The sequence below is a fragment of the Grammomys surdaster genome, unplaced genomic scaffold (assembly GCF_004785775.1).
Source record: "Grammomys surdaster isolate TR1022 unplaced genomic scaffold, NIH_TR_1.0 125950, whole genome shotgun sequence".
NCBI lineage: Eukaryota > Metazoa > Chordata > Mammalia > Rodentia > Muridae > Grammomys > Grammomys surdaster.
Window position 1 is genome coordinate 789,773 of NW_021620771.1, and position 12,104 is coordinate 801,876.

The 12,104-nt window shown below is 45.9% G+C and overlaps 1 protein-coding gene across 18 annotated transcripts in view; it reads left to right on the forward strand.

Moving 5' to 3' along the window:
* Window positions 1–12,104, forward strand: part of Cacna1c (calcium voltage-gated channel subunit alpha1 C) — a 604,243-nt gene that overhangs the window by 464,797 nt on the left and 127,342 nt on the right. The gene's annotated exons all lie outside the window — the stretch shown is intronic.

Here is a 12,104-nt window from a genome sequence, read left to right on the forward strand (position 1 = left end):
CAGTTTACACTGGCCAGCTTCTTGGAAAGATGTGTACCTGAGTAGGATTCTTTCCACACTGGCAGGGGTCTTCCAAGTCTCCCCCACACCCCACACCCCAGATTTCTCTAGGGGAATAGAGTCAACCTTTCTCATTGAGTAGGTAACTTAACTTATCATATGAGACAGTGCTTCTGGGAATGTCAGAGGGAATGCAGAGGAATTCCACTGAATCCATCTAGATTATAAACTCAGAGCCAAATCCCTTCCTCTGGGTTTTCTGAAGGCAGGTTGCCAGAAAGCATACAGCCAGGATATAAATGGGAACAGCAGGTGACTGTAAATGTTTAAGATTACAAGTCATGGGAAGTCAAACTTTATTCTGATTGTCCCAGTAATTTTCAAAGTGGGATCACTGGACCAGTGGTGGTAACTCAAACTTGGTAGAAATGCAAACTCTTGGGGTCGAACTTAAACCCACTGACTTAGGAGCCCTAGGGTGAGTTGACCAGAGATGGTGATGCGTGAGTCTCAGAACCTTTTGGATAACTCTAACTGCCTTTCCTGTTTCCTGTGACCCTGATCTTTGTAGATCTAATACTCTTCCTACTCTGTGCTCAGCATTTGTCTTGCCTTTTGCTTGTTTGAATAGTTGCTTTCCTGTCCTTTCAAGCAACATGATATGAAAACAAATCTTGAATATTGGGCACCAAGCACATGGAGCCATGTGGGTCAGGGTAACAAGAAAAATCTGCCTCTAAGTAGAGAGGGACTCGGGAAGAGAGTCTACCAGCAAGAGAAGAGCAGATGGAGGGAGGAGACAGCCAAAGGTGCTAGCAGATTCTACTCTCTTGCTACAAAGACTGGCTCAATAAATCTATCAACTGCTCCCTTCCTGATAACTCTGCACAAGGTACAAAGACAAAATTAAAACACATAAACAGCAAGGGACTGGTAACAATCCAATTTAATAACCCAAGGAAGCCCTCATGCTCCACTAAGTAGTTTTGCAAGCTGGAAGATTGGAGCCATTGATAGATTGTTACAATGAGCTATGATACCACTGAGGGGTTCTCTGGGAAAACACATGGCAGCTTCGGTTGTATTGCTGATGGAACTGCGTGATGGTTGATTAGTTTGTGGGATTGGGTGGAATACTAAAGAAGTTAGTCGGCCTGTGAGTCACCGAGGAGCTTTGGAGGGTTTGATGTCCTGGCTCAGAATTAATCATGATAAACTTTTTGTTGGTATGTGTCATATAGAAATGGGCAACAGGCACTACTTGCTTCACAGCCAGTTGCCATTTACGGGGACGCATGGCTATGTTGTTCCTTGTTAAATGGAGAGCTTCCGAAGAACACAGGCTACTTCTCCATCTTGCCCGTTATATGAGTGAATTCCAAGGAAAGCTCCCAGCATGGTGCATACCTTGCTGTTGGAGCAGATTGCATTAACAGGATCATTCAATACCTGCTCACTGCCAAGGTCTGCTGAAGTTGAAACATTGAGAGTTAGACTCCAAAGACTTCCCTCTCCCTCATACTTCTTCATTATGTCTGGAGGAACATTTGGAGATTGCTTCCTGTTCATGGTCAGCCCTGTCCTAGGAAGACTGGAGTACGATTCTAGATCCTACGTAAATAGAAATGTTGGAGGGACTGTTCCAGGAGGTGGGGGGTGGGGGCAAATAGCAAAGAGCCAAAGAAGCCAGAAATGAAAAGTAAAGTAGTTACGTATGATAAAAGAAAACGTGGAACTCAAGGACAGAGGTGGAGTGGGTTCATAGGATTCCCAATAAACATGGAGTAAATGTGATTTCTTTATTGAATTCAAGGAAGACCTTGCAGAGAGTAGACCTGTAGTTCACTGTGTCTGTGGATGGATGAAGAGATGATCTGGATTCTATATTTATATACAATTTATTATTTATATATAATTTACTTGCCGAAAACGGAATTCTGTGGCTTGGAAACTACATTTTTCTCTTTCGGACTTACTTCTTCCTTTGGCCTTTGAAACACATGCCAGAGGAGAAATGCTTGTATTTAATGAGTGTGTCTCTAGCTTTTGAAATGTCTGAAGATTACACTGTGGGATTTTTCTAGTTCTTTTCAGGTCCTAAACAAAGAGAAGTGAGTGTGTGTGTGTGTGTGTGTGTGTGTGTGTGTGTAACAGTGTGTATATGTGTGCATGTGAGTGAAAAAGTGTGTATATCCTGTGTGTGGATGCACACACACACACACACACACACACTTACATGCATATGGAGGACAGGGATCACTCTTGGATACCGTCCCTAAAGACCCATCCACCTTGTCTTTTTAGACATGGTCTTTCACTGGAATATGGAGTTGCTTGGATACCGTCCCTAAAGACCCATCCACCTTGTCTTTTTAGACATGGTCTTTCACTGGAATATGGAGTTGCTTGATCAGGCTTGTAGGCCAGAAAGCTGTATAGATCTGCCTACCTCCACTTCCTCATCATTGGAATTACAAGTGCTTGCTGCACAAACACTTTACCAACTGAGCTGATGCCCCAGCCAGCATCCCTTTTAGTACAGACCATGAGCCACTAGTGTGAGTCACTTGGAGGCAATGCTGGCTGCATTGTGGGGACAACTCAGTGACACATCATTCTGCAGTAACTGAAGAAACCTAAATGGATCCATCAGTTAACTTTCCTAAGAGGAGATACAAAGTCATTGAAAGGGAGAAGAAGTAGAGGTTGGGTGATAACAGTGAGAAAGCATTTAGTTGGGAGACTTTCCCTTAAAAGATCAGAAAAAATTGAGTAAACTCTATATAAACCTTTAACTCTATATAAACAGACCCCAGTTATTCTTACCAGCCAGCCATAAATGAAAGTTCTGCTCTCCCAAGCACCGTTGTTGGCACTGCTGAAATAACAGTGAATGAGATAGTTAAACCCCCCAGCCTTTGTAGAAGTTCTGTTGTAATGGGGTGGGGTGGAGACCCAACCTTTCGAAACTAACTGTAAGATACACATTCACATGGATAAGCAGATAAAGATGGACATACGGTAAAGCCCAACATGGAGCTTCCACACAGATAAAAAGATTACATATTTGTACGTGACAGTTGATGAGGTGACTCTGTAGAGTCCCTTTGCAATCATCATTGACCAACAGAACCACATGCCTGCTGTGTGCCCTGCAGGGTTCAGAATAATACATTATCGAAGTACCGAGATTTGAGGGCCTAGGAGAGCTGCAGGTTGCCTACAAAGAGCCCCACGTGGCTTGCAAGCTTAATCTGAATATCATTGGTTTGCATTAGATATGTGTCAAGGACATGTCCATAATTATTTGATCTTAAATTAATTTAAAAAAAACACTATAGTCAGCATTTCTCTGGATCTAGCTTATGGCCAGGGATAGTCCCATGTCTCTACCATAACAGAGGTCAGTGAAGCAACAGGCTCAGATCTCAGGAGACATTCTGCTTCCGTTGTTTGCCTCGATGTTCTTTCCTGAGCACTCAGAAGTGAACACGCTCTAGAGGCCATCCTGACCTTGCACTGCTCCTAGGAAACTGAAGCCATCAAGCCCCATGCAGGTCCTCTGGCCCCAGCAATTCTAGTGAGGACCCTAAGCACTGAAAAGTTGCCTTCAGTATTGGGTAATGAAATGGGATCCCTAGGTAGAAAACCACCTCCCAGGTTAATTATTAGAGACAGAAGTCAGCTCTCTAACTCTGAGTCTCAAACGTCCACAGTGCATAGGTGGACTCTGGTGAGATCATCTGACAAGATACCCATCCAGATACCCTCCAAGGGGAAAACGTGTGTCACAGCCTTCAGCTTCAGAACCAACAAACAAGAAGTTACTAGAGTTTAGATTCACTTCATAGTCATTCCTCAGATTGACAGCTACCCCCATCAAAGAGCTGCAGGACTCAGCAGATGGGTAATAAGTAGGTGAGGGTTTTGAGGGATAGGGTGTGGGTTGAGATGATGGCTCATTTAGTCCAGGCTGGCTTTGAACTCATGATCCTCCTGCTTCTACCTCCCGAGTACTGAGATTACAGGCATGTGCCACCATGCAGAGCTTAGATAAGTTTTAGCCTATCATTTCCAAAAATGTGTTTGAATTCTGAAATTTTTCTTTGGTTTTGATTATTTTACACAGAGAGAAAGAGACAGAGACAGAGATGAGAGACAGAGAGAGACAGAGAGAGAGAGAAAGGGAGAGAGAATGAATGGTAAGACTTTTTAAGGTCTCTGGACATAGGACTTCTTCCCAGCCTTAAACCATTTGGCTAAAGATAACTCATCAAGGGCATTGCATGGCCACTGTCATGGAGAACTCAGCAATGCATATGTCTACACTTAGCCTATCTCTAGCCAGTCGTGGTCCAGGGCAGGGCTCTTAGAGCTCTATTCCTTGCCTGCTGAACGGTTAGCTGCTGATGGATTCTGGGTTGTATATTATATTCAGATGTGTACCCACTGGTGAGCCCACCCAGGTCCATTGGATCACATCATACCCGTGGTCACTCAGAGGAGTGCCCTAGTTGAACTCATTAGATCACTAAACAAAACAGACATGAATGCAGGAAAGGAACTGTGGGTGGTGAGGGCTGACAGAATCAGGAGGGAGAAAAGAGGAGTTAGGGACTGGAGTATCCAGAATACATTACATATAGTTGTCCAATGATAAATTTAATTAATAATAGAAGAAAATAGTCACTGAGACAGAGTGTAGCTGATATGCCCTGGGCCTCACTCTGAGGACTTCCATGTTCAGAAATACAGCACCTCATGTAGTAGGTTAGGAAGTTACTTCAGCCGTCTACGTTTGCTGCTGGCCTTTTGCTTAGGAGTGATAAAAAAAGGAGGGGCTGCCGTCGATTGCTTATCCTTGAAGTGAAGAGACACGTCAGCTTGTCAGTCTGACAGTAGGAGAAAAGCTTCTGTTGCCCTCCTCCATCCCTGGTACACATCAGCAGGTCCCACTCAGCTTATAAGCAACTCATGTGACTCATGGGATGTAACTGTGATCTGTAGTAACTATGTTAATAGTCCTCTAACACACACACACATACACACACACACACACACACACACACAAACACAAACACCAGACACACGACAAAAAGAAATCCAGGGTTCCTTTCTTATCCAAGTATTCATTAGCATCTCCCTGTGTTTATTAGTGTTCACTGAGGTCATTGGTTCCAGAGTAGGAGTCTTCTGTGTCCAGCAGAGGCAAAGGGTAGAGAGGTGTAGACGTGAAAGTCAGTTAGTGGCAGAGGGTCCTTGTAACCAGGGCCCCAGCTTACTCTGCCCTTCTGCATGTAATAGGAAGTTATGGGTCAGCATCTACTGATAAGGGAGCGTGCCCGTGTTTCCCCCCAGGAAGACCCCAAGCTTTATTGAAACTGCAGTGCTTTGTATGAAGCCCGTGAAGGATGTACAGTCATTTTTATCTACCTGTAATTTCCACAGTCCCTTCACTTGTCTTGTGAAGTCAAGTCCTCTCTCATCGACAAGGAGTTGAGAATGTAGCAATGCAAGAGGAACCCCTATCCGGGGAGGTGCTCTCCAGGCCGACCCGTCACTAAAGAGCTGTTGACAGTTGATATCTCCACTTTCATCTTCTAATAGGATTTTTAGAGTTTGAGGCCTCAACACTGTGTTGGGATAAAGCTAGAGAGGCTGAGGAAACCGGAAGCTTGTCCCCTCAGGTTCCACTCAATAATTCATCTGCAGCTTGCCTCTCCCACACTCCATGAGCTGTCCAGTGATGGGGAAGAGGAGCTGTTACAAACAGACCCTTCTAGCTCTGGTGATCTGCGCCTGAGCTCTTGGGAGATGTATATGGGTTTTAACCTTGGGTGTCTTGCTCAGACTGGGAGTTGTCATTCTAGTCTATCAGACCCTTAAGGAACCCAAGAAAGTCTAAGAATCCTGCCATCCCTAGGCTTCCAGGATTACATAGATTCTCTGCATGACCGTTGGTATCCCCCAAAGCCACTGTCTCTTCCAAAGACCCAACACACACCCTGACTTCTCTGCATGGAAATCCTGGTCTGGTATTTCACTTTAAACCTACCTCTCCTTCCTGCCATTCTTTCTTGGTAACTCTCCCTTTTCACTCTCTCAGGAACACCACCAGCCAGCCAGCTGAGAATAGCAGTCAGCAAATGAGTAAGAGGCTAGTGAGGATAAACGGCCTGTGACTTCTTTGGGTCCAGAACACTGAAGGCATTTAGGGCTAGAAAGGCTGGTCTAGCTTCATTCAAAGCGTGCTCCTCGGCATAGGGCTCAGTGCATTCGCTGGCTTGCAAAGGAGATTGATGGATGGAGTGAGTGTTATCGCCAGCTGAGACCTAATGAGATCCCCACTATACCTCCTGGATGGAGTGGAAAGCAACCATTGTGGTAATAAACAGAGAACAGCATCTAATTTGTAAATTCCTCTTTTCCGTAGCTAAATTTAATCTGATAAGTAAGACTGGAGGGAATTGTTGATAACCAAAAATTATTTTCCATGTCTTAATCTGGCCAGGAAACTTCACCCCTAATGGAAATGGCATCTTGTGCTGGCAAATAGTTGGGAAGGACATTTGTCACTGCACTAACCCAATTGTTGCATATTGAAAAATACACTTAGACTCTAATCTACTTAAAGCCAAAGTGGAGCTGAAACCACACATTGCCCTGTTCCTGGTTCATAGAATCTAAATCTCTTTCTAGTTAAAACACAGAAATCTGTTGTAGAAGTCCTCCAAGATGTCAGCTTGACCTCAGTGATTAGCTGGCAAAGCCAGATGGCCCACCGTGGAGCCCAGATGGTGGTCACAGATAGCTTTTTTGACATGATAGAGATCAGCCTAAAAGAGCAGACCATCTCCAGCACAGCCATGGCTCAGCTTAAGGCGAAAAACAAACAATCAAACAAACAAAACAAGACCAGTGTAGTGGTACACATAGGAAACTGACACGGGAGGACTGAGAGTTTGAAGCTATAGACAAATTTTGTTTCCAAAGGGAAAGAAAATCTCGAGGCCCAGTGGAGTTAGAGAAACCCTTTTTTTTTCCTGTTCTGCTTAAATCTTCACATTAGCCAAAATCTGAGACTTTTGACATTTTTCTCATGAGGCCTTAAGCATTTCCAGGATGAGACCATGCCTGGGTTTGTTTCTGTTAGCACACAGCAGGAACTTCTGGAATATTCCCTGCTAACAAGACATCAGGGTGGATGCATTTGGAGAAATCCCCAAAGGACCAGGCAGCTACAGTCATTCTTAGGGACTGGCCTGAGACATCTGCCAATGCCACTAAGTGTTTGGGTTCCTGCTGCCATGTAAAACACAAGCTATGTGACCCTGGGATTCTTTACGTCATCCTCCACTTTGTTTTTGCGTTGCCCAGTAGACAGAGCCCAGTGCCCACTGCTGTTTTTCTAGCATTATGACTGACAGCCATGATTAATTAGACTCCTCATCTCAACTGTCCTCTCTAATCCTCACCAACCCTCCCGGAGTGGCGGGGTTATCTCACCATTTTCAGAAGGAATGCTTAGGTTCTGACCATTTGCTTAAGAAGAGATGATAGCTTGCCAGGAGGCACACACCACCTCTTCCCAAGGTGTATATCCCTGGACCCTAACATCCATTCTTCCTGTCAGGTAAGACAGAACAAGAGGCCATGAGAAGTCCTAGAGAGCAAGTCAGGAGGCCCGGTTTCTGGTCTTCAACTTGAGTTAGCTCAGTGTCCTCAGACAACTGCTCTCCCCCTCTTGAGCCTCGGTTTCCTGCTCTGTAAAGTAATACACAGATCAGCTCTATTTTTCTGTCCGTATTTAGGCTTTCCAACTCTCTTGATGACCACACTGGTTCGCTCCATCCTTTCAAGTCCCCTGTCCCAGGATGGATGTGTGGCTGGCCTAGGGAGGAGACAGTGCTGACTCTGTAGAGGATCACTGTCCTCCTCCTGTCTAGGTGTCAGGCAAAGAGTTAAGTGCTGGCTGCTAAGGAGCCTAGATCACTTCTTCTCATCCTCAGCTGAGGTCTGTAGCTGTGTGACTTCCCTTTGCTAGTCTGAGGTACTGTGGGCACAACACTGTTGATAGCCCTGGTAATTATCTTTGCATGGTTAACTATTCACTAACAGCTTTGCTTTCTCTCTACCTTCTCAATGCTTCCACTAATGGTTGTGCTTTTGGAAGTATCTCCTGCCCTTCCCCCATTGGTCAGTTCCCCCAGTGGCCCTGTGAAGCCCATGGCTGTTACAGTCCCAGTCTTCAGTGGGGCTGCTGCAGCTTCCTGCTCCTGCTGAGGTAATAGAGAGGTAGGCCGGCCCTGCCGCCTCCCCGTCCCACCTTTGTCCAGTTTATCTCTCTGTGCCTGACCATTCGCAACCTTCCTGGCTTTCAGCTAGTTATCCTCACAGTGATTACTTCCTCAGTGCAAGAGGCAACAGCAACAGAGCTGACTGAATTTTCCCAAGGGAAAATTCTCTGGTGCTGTTACACAGCTCAGTAACATCTGCAGGCCCACAGTCCAGGGACTGACCCTCCCCTCCCTTCCTTGAAGAGCCTTTTTAAGTCTCACCCACCATGACCAGGACTCTGTCTTGTAAGGGGGCGGTGCCTGAAGAATTTTGGTCTCAGATACAGACCTCTGGTTCCCATCATGGTGCTTGTGTCCTGACTTCCCTCTTGGCTCCAAGCTGCCAGCATGGAGGCTGTGACAGAGTCATCAGATAAGGGGCTTCTTTTTCAGTGACCTGGGCACCTGCACCTATGCCCTTTTCCTGATTATAAGACACAGTTCATCAAGTATACACAGTAGCTAAGAGAAAACTAGGCACAAGGTCTACCTGGCTTCATAGTCTTCAGTCCTAATTAGCTGCTTACTTTGAATAAGTGATTGAACTCCAAGCCTTGGTTTCCTCATCTATAAAATGGGCCACTGTGATACCTCGTTCATGGTGTTCTCAGTTCATACATGTGAGACATAAAAGAGAGGCTAGCACCTAGCAAATACTCAAAGACTAAACTGTTAAGATTAAGACAGAAGTCACCACCTTGTACACTGCTGGGACAAAACCTAAAACAGACATGTGTCATGCCATGAGGTACCCATGGACCAAGCTAGAAAGAGACAGGGACACACATCATTCTTCTTTTCTTTCATAATATGATGAATTATGATGGGTTAACTATTAACTGGTTATAGTTAACTGGTTAACTATGCCAGATGGGTGACACATTCTGCTAAGCTGGGGTAAGTAGAAAACTTCCCCCTCTGACCGAAGAAGAACTTTATGCTTAAAATAACTGGCTTCACAGAGGAGGCCGACAAAGGGGCCATTCTACCTGTATACAGCGGATCTGTGCCACATCCCTTTGGGCCGCAGATAAGCTGGACCTGGACCTGGACCTGGCCCCCTAGTGAAGGCAGACACTGTGGGAAAGGAGAGACAGATATGCACCCACCTTCTGCAGCTTGTCTGGTGCAGCTGAACTCCCTCCCTCCCTCCCTCCCTCCCTGTCTCCTGTTCTACTCACCTTCCTGCAGCCCCAGTGCCACTGCAGTGGAAAGGAATTTTCTGCTTGGAGTGCTGGATGCTTATAACCTGCTGGGATCACAGCAACCTTGGCTCTCTTAGGGTTATAACTATAGATCCAGGGCAGCCATTGCTACCCCTCCCAGTTAGCAGCAGCAGTAATAATTATGATGATGGCACACCACACCTGTATTGTCCTTTTTTAATAAGTAAGGCCAATTTGTTCAGATCCTTAATGTTTAATCTTGTTCTATATTTACCTTGGTGGCTTAAGATCAGCCTGGTATTAGTTGTTTATGTGGCAGAAGCTAAACTGGGCTGGGCTGACAGGAAGTGATTGAGAAGGTTCTGGAAGTGGTGTTCCTTTTCGTTGTGACCTTCCTACTCAGGCAGGCTGCTGTCACCTGGCACCCTTTGCTTCTCACCGCCCCCAGTCTCTTTCTCTGTCACCTTGGGCTCTTCCTATCCACACTTTCCTTAGAAAGGCTTTCATTAATTGTCTAGATGAATCCACCCACGTAAGAGATGAAGTGCATAGGATATTAGATTGTCATGAAATGCATGAGTGTTCTGGAGTTACCTAGTGTCCAAGGCCAGGAGTACCTTGATGTGTTCCAGACTCATGGCACTGAAGGTGGCAGATCCTGGATTTCCTGTTGGGCCTAAGCCTGCACAGCAAGAGATCTCTGGCTGTGTGTTGGATATTTCAGTCATAGACAAATGATGAACACAAGTATCTATTCTTCTGCAAGAGAAGAGACATGGAAAACACCACCACTCCTCCCAAGAATCAGTGGAGTAACATCCATGGCCAGGACATCCACCTCCTTCCTGGCTGGGCTGTGTAGTGCTGTGCCATAGGGAGCCACCAATTATCTTTACTCCTTCACAGTGTGGACATGAGTAGGCTGTCTGGGCCTTATCTGAAGTGGTTATAAGCTCTGCACTCGTGGCCATCCATTCCCTGCCATGTACCAGCTTCCCCCTCGGGCACATATCTTCCACTGGATTGTCATTGGAGAGTAATGTCCTTCCATGGTGCCCCAGGAGCATCTGTCAGGTCCTCCCAGAGAGTGCTTTTAGACAGGTGGTTTAAGATTTTGATAAACATGGAGTCAGTGTAGAAGAAAAGTGGGCAGGGGACTCAGGACGTCAGAGCAGCACCCTAAAGTATCAGTAGGGAAGCTATTTCTATAGGCCTGCAGGTACAAAGGAGGGAGAAGCTGTAGAGAGAAGGCTGTGGCCAGACCCATGGCCTTTGGGATCAAGACACAACCAATGTGCCCTATATACCCAGAAGTAGCAGATGAGACCTGAGCCCCATCTCCTCTGACCCACCTACCTGTGAGGCGCGCGTGTAATCGTCTCGCCAGCAAGAACGCACCACACACACACACCAGAATCCTTCCGTAAAAACACGTTTATTCCCAAATACAAAATGGTGGAAGAAGACGCCAGGCCCAGGAAAAGCACTGCTTAATATACCCTTGGAGCGGTGCATTCACCTCTGATTGGCTGCTTACTCGTAGCGTGCCAAACGCCGTGGGATGGGCTTTAACTTTGGCAGGCCTTTTCCATGGCACATGCGCAATTCACCTATTCACCAGGAAGAATCCCGGATGTCAGGCAAACGCGGCTTTAGCCAGCGCATGCGCGGCTTCCTACACCTACCCATAGATTCTTGCTCATATTTACCCACTGGGGAGCCTCAGAAGAAGACCCTTTGATGTGGTTTGTAAAGGTCAGCCTTCTGGGGTCCACAGTATGAGCGGCATACAGGCAGCATATAGGAGTAACCTGGAACCATGGCGCTCCAAAACATTGCTGCTACGGTTCCACAGAATCAGACTGAGTTCAGAGAATTCCAAGATGAATTCCAAGAATCCCTAGGCTGGAGAAAGTTGGGGCTTCCTCGAGAAGACAAATCTAATACTTAGGAAATAACAAACTTTAAGAAAAACAGTTTAAAATTAGCTGGTAATTCTAGGGAGTGTTTATGTCAGTTACCATATTACAAGGTTCTTTTTACAAATATTATTTTTGTTAACCCATACCAAAAGAGTGTTGAGTAAATACCATCGCAGTCTTTGTATGGAGGAGGGAGTGTGAATTCAAAAAAGCTGGATAATTTACCTGAAGCTGTGCGGTTACCAGGGGGCAGAACAAAAATTGGCATCTGGATTTTTACTTAGTATTAGAAGCAGTGCAGGTGGTCTAGGAGATGAAAAGGAAAGATTCCGAGCAGTAGATGGTTCTGGAAACCACCAGAGGCTAGAACCTGGCTTCGAGTGGATAGGGGAATGGTATTATCAGTGATGGTCCAACCAGATAGTGCCCCTGGCTTTGCAGGTCTTCAGTTCTGCTCTCTAAAGCGAAGTGACGAATAAACACCATCAGGAGATGGCCAGGGCCGGGACCCAGGCAAACTTTACTCACAGAAATAAGTGGTAGGCTGAACTTGGCTTTAAAGCAGCAGTTTGTGGACCTGCAGGATATGTGGTAACGGGACCAGACCCTCCCAGGAGAAGGGATGGATTCTGTATGATGCCATGTGGACAGGCCAGTGCAGCTGACAGGCAGTATGACAA